Below are 19,911 nucleotides of genomic sequence, written 5' to 3' on the forward strand. Positions count from 1 at the left end.
ATATAACTACTATAATACTACCCCCTATATACAAGAATATAACTACTATAATACCGCCCCTATATACAAGAATATAACTACTATAATACTGCTCCCTATGTACAAGAATATAACTACTATAATACTGCTCCTATGTACAAGAATATAACTACTATAATACTGCTCCTATGTACAAGAATATAACTACTATAATACTGCCCCCTATATACAAGAATATAACTACTATAATACCGCCCCTATATACAAGAATATAACTACTATAATACTGCTCCCTAAGTACAAGAATATAACTACTATAATACTGCTCCTATGTACAAGAATATAACTACTATAATACTGCTCCTATGTACAAGAATATAACTACTATAATACTGCCCCCTATGTAGAAGAATATAACTACTATATTACTGCCCCCTATGTACAAGAATATAACTACTATAATACTGCTCCTATGTACAAGAATATAACTACTATAATACTGCTCCCTATGTACAAAAATATAACTACTATAAAACTGCTACTATATACAAGAATATAACTACTATAATACTGCTCCCTATATACAAGAATATAACTACTATAATACTGCCCCCTATGTACAAGAATATAACTACTATATTACTGCCCCCTATGTACAAGAATATAACTACTATAATACTGCTCCTATGTACAAGAATATAACTACTATAATACTGCTCCCCATATACAAGAATATAACTACTATAATACCGCCCCTATATACAAGAATATAACTACTATAATACTGCTCCCTATGTACAAGAATATAACTACTATAATACTGCTCCTATGTACAAGAATATAACTACTATAATACTGCTCCTATGTACAAGAATATAACTACTATAATACTGCCCCCTATGTACAAGAATATAACTACTATATTACTGCCCCCTATGTACAAGAATATAACTACTATAATACTGCTCCTATGTACAAGAATATAACTACTATAATACTGCTCCTATGTACAAGAATATAACAACTATAATACTGCCCCCTATATACAAGAATATAACTACTATAATACTGCTCCTATGTACAAGAATATAACTACTATAATACTGCTCCTATGTACAAGAATATAACTACTATAATACTACCCCCTATATACAAGAATATAACTACTATAATACCGCCCCTATATACAAGAATATAACTACTATAATACTGCTCCCTATGTACAAGAATATAACTACTATAATACTGCTCCTATGTACAAGAATATAACTACTATAATACTGCTCCTATGTACAAGAATATAACTACTATAATACTGCCCCCTATATACAAGAATATAACTACTATAATACCGCCCCTATATACAAGAATATAACTACTATAATACTGCTCCCTATGTACAAGAATATAACTACTATAATACTGCTCCTATGTACAAGAATATAACTACTATAATACTGCTCCCATGTACAAGAATATAACTACTATAATACTGCTCCTATGTACAAGAATATAACTACTATAATACTGCTCCTATGTACAAGAATATAACTACTATAATACAGCCCCCTATATACAAGAATATAACTACTATAATACTGCCCTCTATGTACAAGAATATAAATACTATAATACTGCCCCCTATGTACAAGAATATAACTACTATTATACTGCCCCCTGTGTACAAGAATATAACTACTATAATACTGCTCCTATGTACAAGAATATACCTACTATAACACTACCCCCTATGTACAAGAATATAACTACTATAATACTGCTCCTATGTACAAGAATATACCTACTATAATACTGCCCCTATGTACAAGAATTTAACTACTATAATACTGCCCCATATGTACAAGAATATAACTACTATAATACTGCTCCTATGTACAAGAATATAACTACTATAATACTATCCCTATGTACAAGAATATAACTACTATAATACTGCCCCCTATGTACAAGAATATACCTACTATAATACTGCCCCCTATGTACAAGAATATAACTACTATAATACTGCCCCTATGTACAAGAATATAACTACTATAATACTGCCTCCATGTACAAGAATATAACTACTATAATACTGCCCCTATGTACAAGAATATAACTACTATAATACTGCCCCTATGTACAAGAATATAACTACTATAATACTGCCCCCTATGTACAAGAATATACCTACTATAATACTGCCTCCATGTACAAGAATATAATTACTATAATACTGCCCCCTATGTACAAGAATATAACTACTATAATACTGCTCCTATGTACAAGAATATAACTACTATAATACTGCTCCTATGTACAAGAATATAACTACTATAATACTGCCCCCTATATACAAGAATATAACTACTATAATTCCGCCCCTATATACAAGAATATAACTACTATAATACTGCTCCCTATGTACAAGAATATAACTACTATAATACTGCTCCTATGTACAAGAATATAACTACTATAATACTGCTCCTATGTACAAGAATATAACTATTATAATACGGCTCCTATGTACAAGAATATAACTACTATAATACTGCTCCTATGTACAAGAATATAACTACTATAATACTGCCCCCTATATACAAGAATATAACTACTATAATACTGCCCTCTATGTACAAGAATATAAATACTATAATACTGCCCCCTATGTACAAGAATATAACTACTATTATACTGCCCCCTGTGTACAAGAATATAACTACTATAATACTGCTCCTATGTACAAGAATATACCTACTATAACACTACCCCTATGTACAAGAATATAACTACTATAATACTGCTCCTATGTACAAGAATATACCTACTATAATACTGCCCCTATGTACAAGAATATAACTACTATAATACTGCCCCCTATGTACAAGAATATAACTACTATAATACTGCTCCTATGTACAAGAATATAACTACTATAATACTACCCCCTATGTACAAGAATATACCTACTATAATATTGCCCCTATGTACAAGAATATAACTACTATAATACTGCCCCCTATGTACAAGAATATAACTACTATAATACTGCTCCTATTTACAAGAATAGAACTACTATAATACTACCCCCTATGTACAAGAATATAACTATTATAATACTGCCCCTATGTACAAGAATATAACTACTATAATACTGTCCCTATGTACAAGAATATAACTACTATAATACTGTCCCTATGTACAAGAATATAACTACTATAATACTGCCCCCTATGTACAAGAATATACCTACTATAATACTGCCCCCTATGTACAAGAATATAACTACTATAATACTGCCCCTATGTACAAGAATATAACTACTATAATACTGCCTCCATGTACAAGAATATAACTACTATAATACTGCCCCTATGTACAAGAATATAACTACTATAATACTGCCCCTATGTACAAGAATATAACTACTATAATACTGCCCCCTATGTACAAGAATATACCTACTATAGTACTGCCTCCATGTACAAGAATATAATTACTATAATACTGCCCCCTATGTACAAGAATATAACTACTATAATACTGCTCCTATGTACAAGAATATAACTACTATAATACTGCTCCTATGTACAAGAATATACCTACTATAATACTGCCCCCTATGTACAAGAATATAACTACTATAATACTGCCCCCTATGTACAAGAATATAACTACTATAATACTGCTCCTATTTACAAGAATATAACTACTATAATACTACCCCCTATGTACAAGAATATAACTACTATAATACTGCCCCCTATGTACAAGAATATAACTACTATAATACTGCTCCTATGTACAAGAATATAACTACTATAATACTGCCCCCTATATACAAGAATATAACTACTATAATACTGCCCTCTATGTACAAGAATATAAATACTATAATACTGCCCCCTATGTACAAGAATATAACTACTATTATACTGCCCCCTGTGTACAAGAATATAACTACTATAATACTGCTCCTATGTACAAGAATATACCTACTATAACACTACCCCTATGTACAAGAATATAACTACTATAATACTGCTCCTATGTACAAGAATATACCTACTATAATACTGCCCCTATGTACAAGAATCTAACTACTATAATACTGCCCCCTATGTACAAGAATATAACTACTATAATACTGCTCCTATGTACAAGAATATAACTACTATAATACTGCCCCCTATATACAAGAATATAACTACTATAATACTGCCCTCTATGTACAAGAATATAAATACTATAATACTGCCCCCTATGTACAAGAATATAACTACTATTATACTGCCCCCTGTGTACAAGAATATAACTACTATAATACTGCTCCTATTTACAAGAATATAACTACTATAATACTACCCCCTATGTACAAGAATATAACTACTATAATACTGCCCCCTATGTACAAGAATATAACTACTATAATACTGCTCCTATGTACAAGAATATACCTACTATAATACTGCCCCCTATATACAAGAATATAACTACTATAATACTGCCCTCTATGTACAAGAATATAAATACTATAATACTGCCCCCTATGTACAAGAATATAACTACTATTATACTGCCCCCTGTGTACTAGAATATTACTACTATAATACTGCTCCTATGTACAAGAATATACCTACTATAATACTACCCCCTATGTACAAGAATATAACTACTATAATACTGCTCCTATGTACAAGAATATACCTACTATAATACTGCCCCTATGTACAAGAATCTAACTACTATAATACTGCCCCCTATGTACAAGAATATAACTACTATAATACTGCTCCTATGTACAAGAATATAACTACTATAATACTACCCCCTATGTACAAGAATATACCTACTATAATACTGCCCCTATGTACAAGAATATAACTACTATAATACTGCCCCCTAAGTACAAGAATATAACTACTATAATACTGCTCCTATTTACAAGAATAGAACTACTATAATACTACCCCCTATGTACAAGAATATAACTATTATAATACTGTCCCTATGTACAAGAATATAACTACTATAATACTGTCCCTATGTACAAGAATATAACTACTATAATACTGCCCCCTATGTACAAGAATATACCTACTATAATACTGCCCCCTATGTACAAGAATATAACTACTATAATACTGCCCCTATGTACAAGAATATAACTACTATAATACTGCTTCCATGTACAAGAATATAACTACTATAATACTGCCCCTATGTACAAGAATATAACTACTATAATACTGCCCCTATGTACAAGAATATAACTACTATAATACTGCCCCCTATGTACAAGAATATACCTACTATAATACTGCCTCCATGTACAAGAATATTACTATAATACTGCCCCCTATGTACAAGAATATAACTACTATAATACTGTTCCTATGTACAAGAATATAACTACTATAATACTGCTCCTATGTACAAGAATATACCTACTATAATACTGCCCCCTATGTACAAGAATATAACTACTATAATACTGCCCCCTATGTACAAGAATATAACTACTATAATACTGCTCCTATTTACAAGAATATAACTACTATAATACTACCCCCTATGTACAAGAATATAACTACTATAATACTGCCCCCTATGTACAAGAATATAACTACTATAATACTGTCCCTATGTACAAGAATATAACTACTATAATACTGCCCCATATGTACAAGAATATACCTACTATAATACTGCCTCCATGTACAAGAATATAACTACTATAATACTGCCCCTATGTACAAGAATATAACTACTATAATACTGCTCCTATGTACAAGAATATAACTACTATAATACTGCTCCTATGTACAAGAATATAACTACTATAATACTGCTCCTATGTACAAGAATATAACTACTATAATACTGCCCCCTATGTACAAGAATATAACTACTATAATACTGCTCCTATTTACAAGAATATAACTACTATAATACTACCCCCTATGTACAAGAATATAACTACTATAATACTGCCCCCTATGTACAAGAATATAACTACTATAATACTGTCCCTATGTACAAGAATATAACTACTATAATACTGCCCCATATGTACAAGAATATACCTACTATAATACTGCCTCCATGTACAAGAATATAACTACTATAATACTGCCCCTATGTACAAGAATATAACTACTATAATACTGCTCCTATGTACAAGAATATAACTACTATAATACTGCTCCTATGTACAAGAATATACCTACTATAATACTGCCCCTATGTACAAGAATCTAACTACTATAATACTGCCCCCTATGTACAAGAATATAACTACTATAATACTGCTCCTATGTACAAGAATATAACTACTATAATACTACCCCCTATGTACAAGAATATACCTACTATAATACTGCCCCTATGTACAAGAATATAACTACTATAATACTGCCCCCTATGTACAAGAATATAACTACTATAATACTGCTCCTATTTACAAGAATAGAACTACTATAATACTACCCCCTATGTACAAGAATATAACTATTATAATACTGCCCCTATGTACAAGAATATAACTACTATAATACTGTCCCTATGTACAAGAATATAACTACTATAATACTGCCCCCTATGTACAAGAATATACCTACTATAATACTGCCCCCTATGTACAAGAATATAACTACTATAATACTGCCCCTATGTACAAGAATATAACTACTATAATACTGCTTCCATGTACAAGAATATAACTACTATAATACTGCCCCTATGTACAAGAATATAACTACTATAATACTGCCCCTATGTACAAGAATATAACTACTATAATACTGCCCCCTATGTACAAGAATATACCTACTATAATACTGCCTCCATGTACAAGAATATTACTATAATACTGCCCCCTATGTACAAGAATATAACTACTATAATACTGTTCCTATGTACAAGAATATAACTACTATAATACTGCTCCTATGTACAAGAATATACCTACTATAATACTGCCCCCTATGTACAAGAATATAACTACTATAATACTGCCCCCTATGTACAAGAATATAACTACTATAATACTGCTCCTATTTACAAGAATATAACTACTATAATACTACCCCCTATGTACAAGAATATAACTACTATAATACTGCCCCCTATGTACAAGAATATAACTACTATAATACTGTCCCTATGTACAAGAATATAACTACTATAATACTGCCCCATATGTACAAGAATATACCTACTATAATACTGCCTCCATGTACAAGAATATAACTACTATAATACTGCCCCTATGTACAAGAATATAACTACTATAATACTGCTCCTATGTACAAGAATATAACTACTATAATACTGCTCCTATGTACAAGAATATAACTACTATAATACTGCTCCTATGTACAAGAATATAACTACTATAATACTGCCCCCTATGTACAAGAATATAACTACTATAATACTGCTCCTATTTACAAGAATATAACTACTATAATACTACCCCCTATGTACAAGAATATAACTACTATAATACTGCCCCCTATGTACAAGAATAATACTACTATAATACTATCCCTATGTACAAGAATATAACTACTATAATACTGCCCCATATGTACAAGAATATACCTACTATAATACTGCCTCCATGTACAAGAATATAACTACTATAATACTGCCCCTATGTACAAGAATATAACTACTATAATACTGCTCCTATGTACAAGAATATAACTACTATAATACTGCTCCTATGTACAAGAATATAACTACTATAATACTGCTCCTATGTACAAGAATATAACTACTATAATACTGCCCCTATATACAAGAATATAACTACTATAATACCGCCCCTATATACAAGAATATAACTACTATAATACTGCCCCCTATGTACAAGAATATAACTACTATAATACTGCTCCTATGTACAAGAATATAACTACTATAATACTGCTCCTATGTACAAGAATATAACTACTATAATACTGCTCCTATGTACAAGAATATAACTACTATAATACCGCCCCTATATACAAGAATATAACTACTATAATACTGCTCCCTATGTACAAGAATATAACTACTATAATACTGCTCCTATGTACAAGAATATAACTACTATAATACTGCTCCTATGTACAAGAATATAACTACTATAATACTGCCCCCTATGTACAAGAATATAACTACTATATTACTGCCCCCTATGTACAAGAATATAACTACTATAATACTGCTCCTATGTACAAGAATATAACTACTATAATACTGCTCCCTATGTACAAGAATATAACTACTATAATACTGCTCCTATATAGAAGAATATAACTACTATAATACTGCTCCCTATATACAAGAATATAACTACTATAATACTGCCCCCTATGTACAAGAATATAACTACTATATTACTGCCCCCTATGTACAAGAATATAACTACTATAATACTGCTCCTATGTACAAGAATATAACTACTATAATACTGCTCCCTATATACAAGAATATAACTACTATAATACCGCCCCTATATACAAGAATATAACTGCTATAATACTGCTCCCTATGTACAAGAATATAACTACTATAATACTGCTCCTATGTACAAGAATATAACTACTATAATACTGCTCCTATGTACAAGAATATAACTACTATAATACTGCCCCTTATGTACAAGAATATAACTACTATATTACTGCCCCCTATGTACAAGAATATAACTACTATAATACTGCTCCTATGTACAAGAATATAACTACTATAATACTGCCCCCTATGTACAAGAATATAACTACTATATTACTGCCCCCTATGTACAAGAATATAACTACTATAATACTGCTCCTATGTACAAGAATATAACTACTATAATACTGCTCCTATGTACAAGAATATAACTACTATAATACTGCCCCCTATATACAAGAATATAACTACTATAATACTGCTCCTATGTACAAGAATATAACTACTATAATACTGCTCCTATGTACAAGAATATAACTACTATAATACTACCTCCTATATACAAGAATATAACTACTATAATACCGCCCCTATATACAAGAATATAACTACTATAATACTGCTCCCTATGTACAAGAATATAACTACTATAATACTGCTCCTATGTACAAGAATATAACTACTATAATACTGCTCCTATGTACAAGAATATAACTACTATAATACTGCCCCCTATATACAAGAATATAACTACTATAATACCGCCTCTATATACAAGAATATAACTACTATAATACTGCTCCCTATGTACAAGAATATAACTACTATAATACTGCTCCTATGTACAAGAATATAACTACTATAATACTGCTCCTATGTACAAGAATATAACTACTATAATACTGCTCCTATGTACAAGAATATAACTACTATAATACTGCTCCTATGTACAAGAATATAACTACTATAATACTGCCCCCTATATACAAGAATATAACTACTATAATACTGCCCTCTATGTACAAGAATATAAATACTATAATACTGCCCCCTATGTACAAGAATATAACTACTATTATACTGCCCCCTGTGTACAAGAATATAACTACTATAATACTGCTCCTATGTATAAAAATATACCTACTATAATACTACCCCCTATGTACAAGAATATAACTACTATAATACTGCTCCTATGTACAAGAATATACCTACTATAATACTGCCCCTATGTACAAGAATCTAACTACTATAATACTGCCACCTATGTACAAGAATCTAACTACTATAATACTGCTCCTATGTACAAGAATATAACTACTATAATACTACCCCCTATGTACAAGAATATACCTACTATAATACTGCCCCTATGTACAAGAATATAACTACTATAATACTGCCCCCTATGTACAAGAATAGAACTACTATAATACTGCTCCTATTTACAAGAATAGAACTACTATAATACTACCCCCTATGTACAAGACTATAACTATTATAATACTGCCCCTATGTACAAGAATATAACTACTATAATACTGTCCCTATGTACAAGAATATAACTACTATAATACTGCCCCCTATGTACAAGAATATACCTACTATAATACTGCCCCCTATGTACAAGAATATAACTACTATAATACTGCCCCTATGTACAAGAATATAACTACTATAATACTGCCTCCATGTACAAGAATATAACTACTATAATACTGCCCCTATGTACAAGAATATAACTACTATAATACTGCCCCTATGTACAAGAATATAACTACTATAATACTGCCCCCTATGTACAAGAATATACCTACTATAATACTGCCTCCATGTACAAGAATATAATTACTATAATACTGCCCCCTATGTACAAGAATATAACTACTATAATACTGCTCCTATGTACAAGAATATACCTACTATAATACTGCCCCCTATGTACAAGAATATAACTACTATAATACTGCCCCCTATGTACAAGAATATAACTACTATAATACTGCTCCTATTTACAAGAATATAACTACTATAATACTACCCCCTATGTACAAGAATATAACTACTATAATACTGCCCCCTATGTACAAGAATATAACTACTATAATACTGTCCCTATGTACAAGAATATAACTACTATAATACTGCCCCATATGTACAAGAATATACCTACTATAATACTGCCTCCATGTACAAGAATATAACTACTATAATACTGCCCCTATGTACAAGAATATAACTACTATAATACTGCTCCTATGTACAAGAATATAACTACTATAATACTGCTCCCTATGTACAAGAATATAACTACTATAATACTGCTCCTATGTACAAGAATATAACTACTATAATACTGCTCCTATGTACAAGAATATAACTACTATAATACTGCCCCCTATATACAAGAATATAACTACTATAATACCACCCCTATATACAAGAATATAACTACTATAATACTGCCCCCTATGTACAAGAATATAACTACTATAATACTGCTCCTATGTACAAGAATATAACTACTATAATACTGCTCCTATGTACAAGAATATAACTACTATAATACTGCTCCTATGTACAAGAATATAACTACTATAATACTGCCCCCTATATACAAGAATATAACTACTATAATACCGCCCCTATATACAAGAATATAACTACTATAATACTGCTCCCTATGTACAAGAATATAACTACTATAATACTGCTCCTATGTACAAGAATATAACTACTATAATACTGCTCCTATGTACAAGAATATAACTACTATAATACTGCCCCCTATGTACAAGAATATAACTACTATATTACTGCCCCCTATGTACAACAATATAACTACTATAATACTGCTCCTATGTACAAGAATATAACTACTATAATACTGCTCCCTATGTACAAGAATATAACTACTATAATACTGCTCCTATATAGAAGAATATAACTACTATAATACTGCTCCCTATATACAAGAATATAACTACTATAATACTGCCCCCTATGTACAAGAATATAACTACTATATTACTGCCCTCTATGTACAAGAATATAACTACTATAATACTGCTCCTATGTACAAGAATATAACTACTATAATACTGCTCCCTATATACAAGAATATAACTACTATAATACCGCCCCTATATACAAGAATATAACTACTATAATACTGCTCCCTATGTACAAGAATATAACTACTATAATACTGCTCCTATGTACAAGAATATAACTACTATAATACTGCTCCTATGTACAAGAATATAACTACTATAATGCTGCCCCTATGTACAAGAATATAACTACTATAATACTGCTCCCTATGTACAAGAATATAACTACTATAATACTGCTCCTATGTACAAGAATATAACTACTATAATACTGCTCCTATGTACAAGAATATAACTACTATAATACTGCCCCCTATGTACAAGAATATAACTACTATATTACTGCCCCCTATGTACAAGAATATAACTACTATAATACTGCTCCTATGTACAAGAATATAACTACTATAATACTGCTCCTATGTACAAGAATATAACTACTATAATACTGCCCCCTATATACAAGAATATAACTACTATAATACTGCTCCTATGTACAAGAATATAACTACTATAATACTGCTCCTATGTACAAGAATATAACTACTATAATACTGCCCCCTATATACAAGAATATAAGTACTATAATACCGCCCCTATATATAAGAATATAACTACTATAATACTGCTCCCTATGTACAAGAATATAACTACTATAATACTGCTCCTATGTACAAGAATATAACTACTATAATACTGCTCCTATGTACAAGAATATAACTACTATAATACTGCTCCTATGTACAAGAATATAACTACTATAATACTGCTCCTATGTACAAGAATATAACTACTATAATACTGCTCCTATGTACAAGAATATAACTACTATAATACTGCTCCTATGTACAAGAATATAACTACTATAATACCACCCCTATATACAAGAATATAACTACTATAATACTGCTCCCTATGTACAAGAATATAACTACTATAATACTGCTCCTATGTACAAGAATATAACTACTATAATACTGCTCCTATGTACAAGAATATAACTACTATAATACTGCCCCCTATGTACAAGAATATAACTACTATATTACTGCCCCCTATGTACAAGAATATAACTACTATAATACTGCTCCTATGTACAAGAATATAACTACTATAATACTGCCCCCTATGTACAAGAATATAACTACTATATTACTGCCCCCTATGTACAAGAATATAACTACTATAATACTGCTCCTATGTACAAGAATATAACTACTATAATACTGCTCCTATGTACAAGAATATAACTACTATAATACTGCCCCCTATATACAAGAATATAACTACTATAATACTGCTCCTATGTACAAGAATATAACTACTATAATACTGCTCCTATGTACAAGAATATAACTACTATAATACTGCCCCCTATATACAAGAATATAAGTACTATAATACCGCCCCTATATATAAGAATATAACTACTATAATACTGCTCCCTATGTACAAGAATATAACTACTATAATACTGCTCCTATGTACAAGAATATAACTACTATAATACTGCTCCTATGTACAAGAATATAACTACTATAATACTGCTCCTATGTACAAGAATATAACTACTATAATACTGCTCCTATGTACAAGAATATAACTACTATAATACTGCTCCTATGTACAAGAATATAACTACTATAATACTGCTCCTATGTACAAGAATATAACTACTATAATACCACCCCTATATACAAGAATATAACTACTATAATACTGCTCCCTATGTACAAGAATATAACTACTATAATACTGCTCCTATGTACAAGAATATAACTACTATAATACTGCTCCTATGTACAAGAATATAACTACTATAATACTGCCCCCTATGTACAAGAATATAACTACTATATTACTGCCCCCTATGTACAAGAATATAACTACTATAATACTGCTCCTATGTACAAGAATATAACTACTATAATACTGCCCCCTATGTACAAGAATATAACTACTATATTACTGCCCCCTATGTATAAGAATATAACTACTATAATACTGCTCCTATGTACAAGAATATAACTACTATAATACTGCTCCTATGTACAAGAATATAACTACTATAATACTGCCCCCTATATACAAGAATATAACTACTATAATACTGCTCCTATGTACAAGAATATAACTACTATAATACTGCTCCTATGTACAAGAATATAACTACTATAATACTGCCCCCTATATACAAGAATATAAGTACTATAATACCGCCCCTATATATAAGAATATAACTACTATAATACTGCTCCCTATGTACAAGAATATAACTACTATAATACTGCTCCTATGTACAAGAATATAACTACTATAATACTGCTCCTATGTACAAGAATATAACTACTATAATACTGCCCCCTATATACAAGAATATAACTACTATAATACCGACCCTATATACAAGAATATAACTACTATAATACTGCTTCTATGTACAAGAATATAACTAATATAATACTGCCTCCTATGTACAAGAATATAACTACTATAATACTGCTCCTATGTACAAGAATATAACTACTATAATACTGCTCCTATGTACAAGAATATAACTACTATAATACTGCTCCTATGTACAAGAATATAACTACTATAATACTGCTCCTATGTACAAGAATATAACTACTATAATACTGCTCCTATGTACAAGAATATAACTACTATAATACTGCTCCTATGTACAAGAATATAACTACTATAATACCACCCCTATATACAAGAATATAACTACTATAATACTGCTCCCTATGTACAAGAATATAACTACTATAATACTGCTCCTATGTACAAGAATATAACTACTATAATACTGCTCCTATGTACAAGAATATAACTACTATAATACTGCCCCCTATGTACAAGAATATAACTACTATATTACTGCCCCCTATGTACAAGAATATAACTACTATAATACTGCTCCTATGTACAAGAATATAACTACTATAATACTGCCCCCTATGTACAAGAATATAACTACTATATTACTGCCCCCTATGTACAAGAATATAACTACTATAATACTGCTCCTATGTACAAGAATATAACTACTATAATACTGCTCCTATGTACAAGAATATAACTACTATAATACTGCCCCCTATATACAAGAATATAACTACTATAATACTGCTCCTATGTACAAGAATATAACTACTATAATACTGCTCCTATGTACAAGAATATAACTACTATAATACTGCCCCCTATATACAAGAATATAAGTACTATAATACCGCCCCTATATATAAGAATATAACTACTATAATACTGCTCCCTATGTACAAGAATATAACTACTATAATACTGCTCCTATGTACAAGAATATAACTACTATAATACTGCTCCTATGTACAAGAATATAACTACTATAATACTGCCCCCTATATACAAGAATATAACTACTATAATACCGACCCTATATACAAGAATATAACTACTATAATACTGCTTCTATGTACAAGAATATAACTAATATAATACTGCCTCCTATGTACAAGAATATAACTACTATAATACTGCTCCTATGTACAAGAATATAACTACTATAATACTGCTCCTATGTACAAGAATATAACTACTATAATACTGCTCCTATGTACAAGAATATAACTACTATAATACTGCTCCTATGTACAAGAATATAACTACTATAATACTGCCTCTTACAGACAGTAATATAGCGGCTGTACAGCTTTCCAGTCACGGTGAAGCAGTGTAGACTTGGGTAAGTAATGTAAAATTTCAAGTAATATTCCAAAATGCAATCGGGCACTTGAAGGACGGACATAGATGTAGCTCATCTGTGGACAGTAAGTCATTAATTTGCATTACACATATAAAAAATGAAAAGCACTTAGACACGAGAATGTGCCACTAAATCACATTACACCCATGGGTCATAAAGCTCTCACCGCTCGCGCTGCTAATTAACACAATTGGCATTCAGCTGGAATACTTCCTAATTGGAAAAAATCACCTTACTTAAAAAAAATAAAATAAAATCGATTTCCCAGCAGGGTCTGTGAGAAGTATAGCAGGCGCCCGGCCCTTCCATTAAGATATGAATGGATGCATTTCATTATATCAGAATATTGAGCTCCAGATTGTCACTCGGCCAACTCATCTCCAAAAGTCGTCTGTGACACCGCGGCCTGAAACGCGCAGAGAGTATGTGCAGCCCAGCAGAATCACAAGCAAGAAAACGCTGAAACTCAAATAGATATTTTTGTCAATAGCGGGCAGTATTCTAATGATTACTCACTTTACTGACATCCTGAAAGCCGACAACCCCTCTTTTCAAAGCAAAATATGTGCCCAGAGCAGTTGTCTTTGCCCTTCCCCCACTCCTACAGGAAGGTTAAAGTGCAAACATAACCCCATTTTAAAGTGATTGCTCTACATCCCCCAATATGCTAAGGTCTAAAGTACATAAGGAAACCTACCGAGAGGGGTGGAATTAAGAAGGAAAGTGGATAGGAATCATTTGGATTCCCGTCTGGGATGTGCTGGCGCACAATTATCATCCAACTAGATGGTGGCCCGATTCAAACGCATCGGGTTTTCTAGAATATGTATGCGGTACACCGGGCGCAATCAGCAGAGCGGTGTTTAAATTTGGCGCCAATATCGCTGATTGGTCGCGGCCGGCGGGCGCGACCAATCAGCACAGTGGTTGTAAAATTTGGCGCCAATATCGCTGATTGGTCGTGGCCGGCGGCCGCAACCAATCAGCGAATTTTATTAGTGAGGACCGGGGAGCGGCACTGCAGGAGATGACCGGCTGCTCGCAGCAGAAGTATCCCAACCGGCGGCGCCGCTCCCCGGTCCTCCCTTCACACTTGCCGTCGGGAGATCAGCAGCCTAAGCCGCTGATCTCCCGACGGTAGCCACATGGGGGTCAGCGGCGCCGCAGGTCGGGGTACTTATGCTGCTAGCAGCCTGGAGATGAGCGGCTAGGGCCGCTCATCTTCCGGCTGCATCGCCACTGACCTCTGTGCAGAGCGATGTTTAAATTTGGTGCCAAAATCGCTGATTGGTCGCGGCCCCTACCAATCAGCGAACCGTATTACTGAGGACCGGGCAGCGGCGCCGTCCCTCCCTTCACACTTGCCGTCGGGAGATCAGCGTCCCAAGCCGCTGATCTCCCGACGGTAGCCGCATGGAGGTCAGCGGCGGCGCAGGTCGGGGTACTTATGCTGCATCGCCGCTGACCTCCGTCCGGCAGATGAGCCGCTAACGGTCGCCATCTTTTTCTGAAATCCCGCGTCGCTGATTGGCCGCGGCCGGACCAATCAGCAACGGGGGATTTCCTGGACAGACAGACAGACGGGATAAGACAATTATATATATTAGATATGCCCACAAGGGGAAAGGAACCATAGGTGGATTATCTGTAACTGAGAAGGATATACCAGAGTACCCCCACTACGAGACAGTTACCAGTGGTATCACCATTGTGACAGGACAGCTACAGGAGGTATCACCAACACAAGAAGGACAGCTACAGGAGGTATCACCAACACAAGAAGGACAGCTACAAGAGGTATCACCAACACACAAAAGGCCAGCTACAGGAGGTATCACCACTACAAGATGAACAGCTACAGGAGGTATCACCACTACAAGAGTAACAGTTACAGGAGGGATCACCACTACAAGAGGGACAGCTACAGGAGGTATCACCACTACAAGAGGGACAGCTACAGGAGGTATCACCACTACAAGAGGGACAGCTACAGGAGGTATCACCAACACAAGAAGGACAGCTACAGGAGGTATCACCAACACAAGAAGGACAGCTACAAGAGGTATCACCAACACACAAAAGGCCAGCTACAGGAGGTATCACCACTACAAGATGAACAGCTACAGGAGGTATCACCACTACAAGAGTAACAGTTACAGGAGGGATCACCACTACAAGAGGGACAGCTACAGGAGGTATCACCACTACAAGAAGGACAGCTACAGGAGGTATCACCAACACAAGAAGGACAGCTACAGGAGGTATCACCAACACAAGAAGGACAGCTACAGGAAGTATCACCAACACAAGAAGGACAACTACAAGAGGTATCACCAACACACAAAAGGCCAGCTACAGGAGGTATCACCACTACAAGATGAACAGCTACAGGAGGTATCACCACTACAAGAGTAACAGTTACAGGAGGGATCACCACTACAAGAGGGACAGCTACAGGAGGTATCACCACTACAAGAGGGACAGCTACAGGAGGCATCACCACTACAAGAGGGACAGCTACAGGAGGTATCACCACTACAAGATGAACAGCTACAGGAGGTATCACCACTACAAGAGTAACAGTTACAGGAGGGATCACCACTACAAGAGGGACAGCTACAGGAGGCATCACCACTACAAGAGGGACAGCTACAGGAGGTATCACCACTACAAGATGAACAGCTACAGGAGGTATCACCATTACAAGAGGTACAGCTACAGGATGTATAACCACTACAAGAGGGACAGCTACAGGAGGGATCACCAACACAAGAGGGACAGCTCCAGGAGGTATCACTACTACAAGAGGGACAGCTACAGGAGGTATCACCAACACAAGAGGTACAGCTACAGGGGGTATCATCATTACAATAGGCACAGCTACAGGGGGTATCACCACAACAGGGACAGCTACAGGGGGTATCACCATTACAATAGGCACAGCCACAGGGGGTATCACCACAACAGGGACAGCTACAGGGGGCATCACCACTACAAGAGAGACAGCTACAGGGGGTATCACAACTACAAGAGGGACAGCTACAGGAGGTATCACCAGTACAAGAGGGACAGCTACAGGAGGTATCACCACTACAAGATGAACAGCTACAGGGGGTATCACCACTACAAGAGGGACAGCTACAGGAGGTATCACAACTACAAGAGGGACAGCTACAGGAGGTATCACCAGTACAAGAGGGACAGCTACAGGAGGTATCACCACTACAAGATGAACAGCTACAGGAGGTATCACCACTACAAGAGAGACAGCTACAGGGGGTATCATCAACACAAGAGGGACAGCTACAGGAGGTATCACCACTACAAGAGGGACAGCTACAGGTGGCATCACCATTACAAGCGGTACGGCTACAGGAGGTATCACCACTACAAGAGGGACAGCTACAGGAGGTATCACCACTACAAGAGGGACAGCTACAAGAGGTATCACCACTGCAAGAGGGACAGCTACAGGAGGTATCACCACTACAAGAGGGACAGCTACAGGAGGTATCACTACTACAAGAGGGGCAGCTACAGGAGGTATCACCACTACAAGAGGGACAGCTACAGGAGGTATCACCACTACAAGAGGGGCAGCTACAGGAGGTATCACCACTACAAGAGGGACAGCTACAGGAGGTATCACCACTACAAGAGGGACAGCTACAGGAGGTATCACCACTACAAGAGGGACAGCTACAGGAGGTATCACCACTACAAGAGGGACAGCTACAGGAGGTATCACCACTACAAGAGGGACAGCTACAGGAGGTATCACTACTACAAGAGGGGCAGCTACAGGAGGTATCACCACTACAAGAGGGACAGCTACAGGAGGTATCACCACTACAAGAGGGACAGCTACAGGAGGTATCACCACTAAATGGTGGACAGCTACAGAAGAAATGATCACCACGTGAGCAATGGCTACAGAATGTATCACCTACACGAGAGGGACAGCTACAGAATGTATCACCTACACGAGAGGGACAGCTACAGAAGGTATCACCGCCATGAGAGGCATAGCTTCAGGAGGTATCACCACTATGAGAAGGACAGTAACACAAGGTATTACTGTTGAGAGAGAAAGCTACAGGGGGTATCAGCACCACAAGGACAATTACAGGAGGTATCACTACCACATAAGGGACAGCTACAAGAGGTGTCACGGTCAAGAGAGGGGCAGTTTATGGAGTCATTACCACCACAGGATGGACAGTTACCGGAGGCGTCACCACTAGAGGGATAGTTGCTGGAAGATGGCACCTCGCCCAATAGTGTTACCAGAGGTATCACCACCAGGAGTGGGACAGAAGTATATCCACCGCCAGAGCGATCCTTTCAGACTGTGAATGATCACTGAGGAGTTTCATCCACTACAGGACACATCTCCAGAGGGAATCCGAGGTCTCTCCGGTTGGTGTGACAGAACCTCCGCCGGCTTTCACTGATGATCGGCACACAGTCTGGGTGATCGGTGGAGCGTGCACTGGATATGCAACTCATTTCCTCCTATAATTTCCGGCTTCTTGTACTAGGACTTGACAACATGATGTTCCAGCTTTTTGATTGAAGATTTTGTTCTGCAATGCACTTTACTCAGCAAAATCC

At 35.0% G+C, this 19,911-nt stretch overlaps 1 protein-coding gene across 3 annotated transcripts in view; it reads right to left on the reverse strand.

Annotated features, from left to right (window-relative positions):
* PPP1R9A (protein phosphatase 1 regulatory subunit 9A) overlaps positions 1-19,911 on the reverse strand; it is a 290,332-nt gene that overhangs the window by 125,478 nt on the left and 144,943 nt on the right. The window lies entirely within an intron of this gene.

The sequence above is a fragment of the Phyllobates terribilis genome, unplaced genomic scaffold (assembly GCF_046119375.1).
Source record: "Phyllobates terribilis strain yellow unplaced genomic scaffold, ASM4611937v1 Scaffold_4__5_contigs__length_816908805, whole genome shotgun sequence".
Classification (NCBI taxonomy): domain Eukaryota; kingdom Metazoa; phylum Chordata; class Amphibia; order Anura; family Dendrobatidae; genus Phyllobates; species Phyllobates terribilis.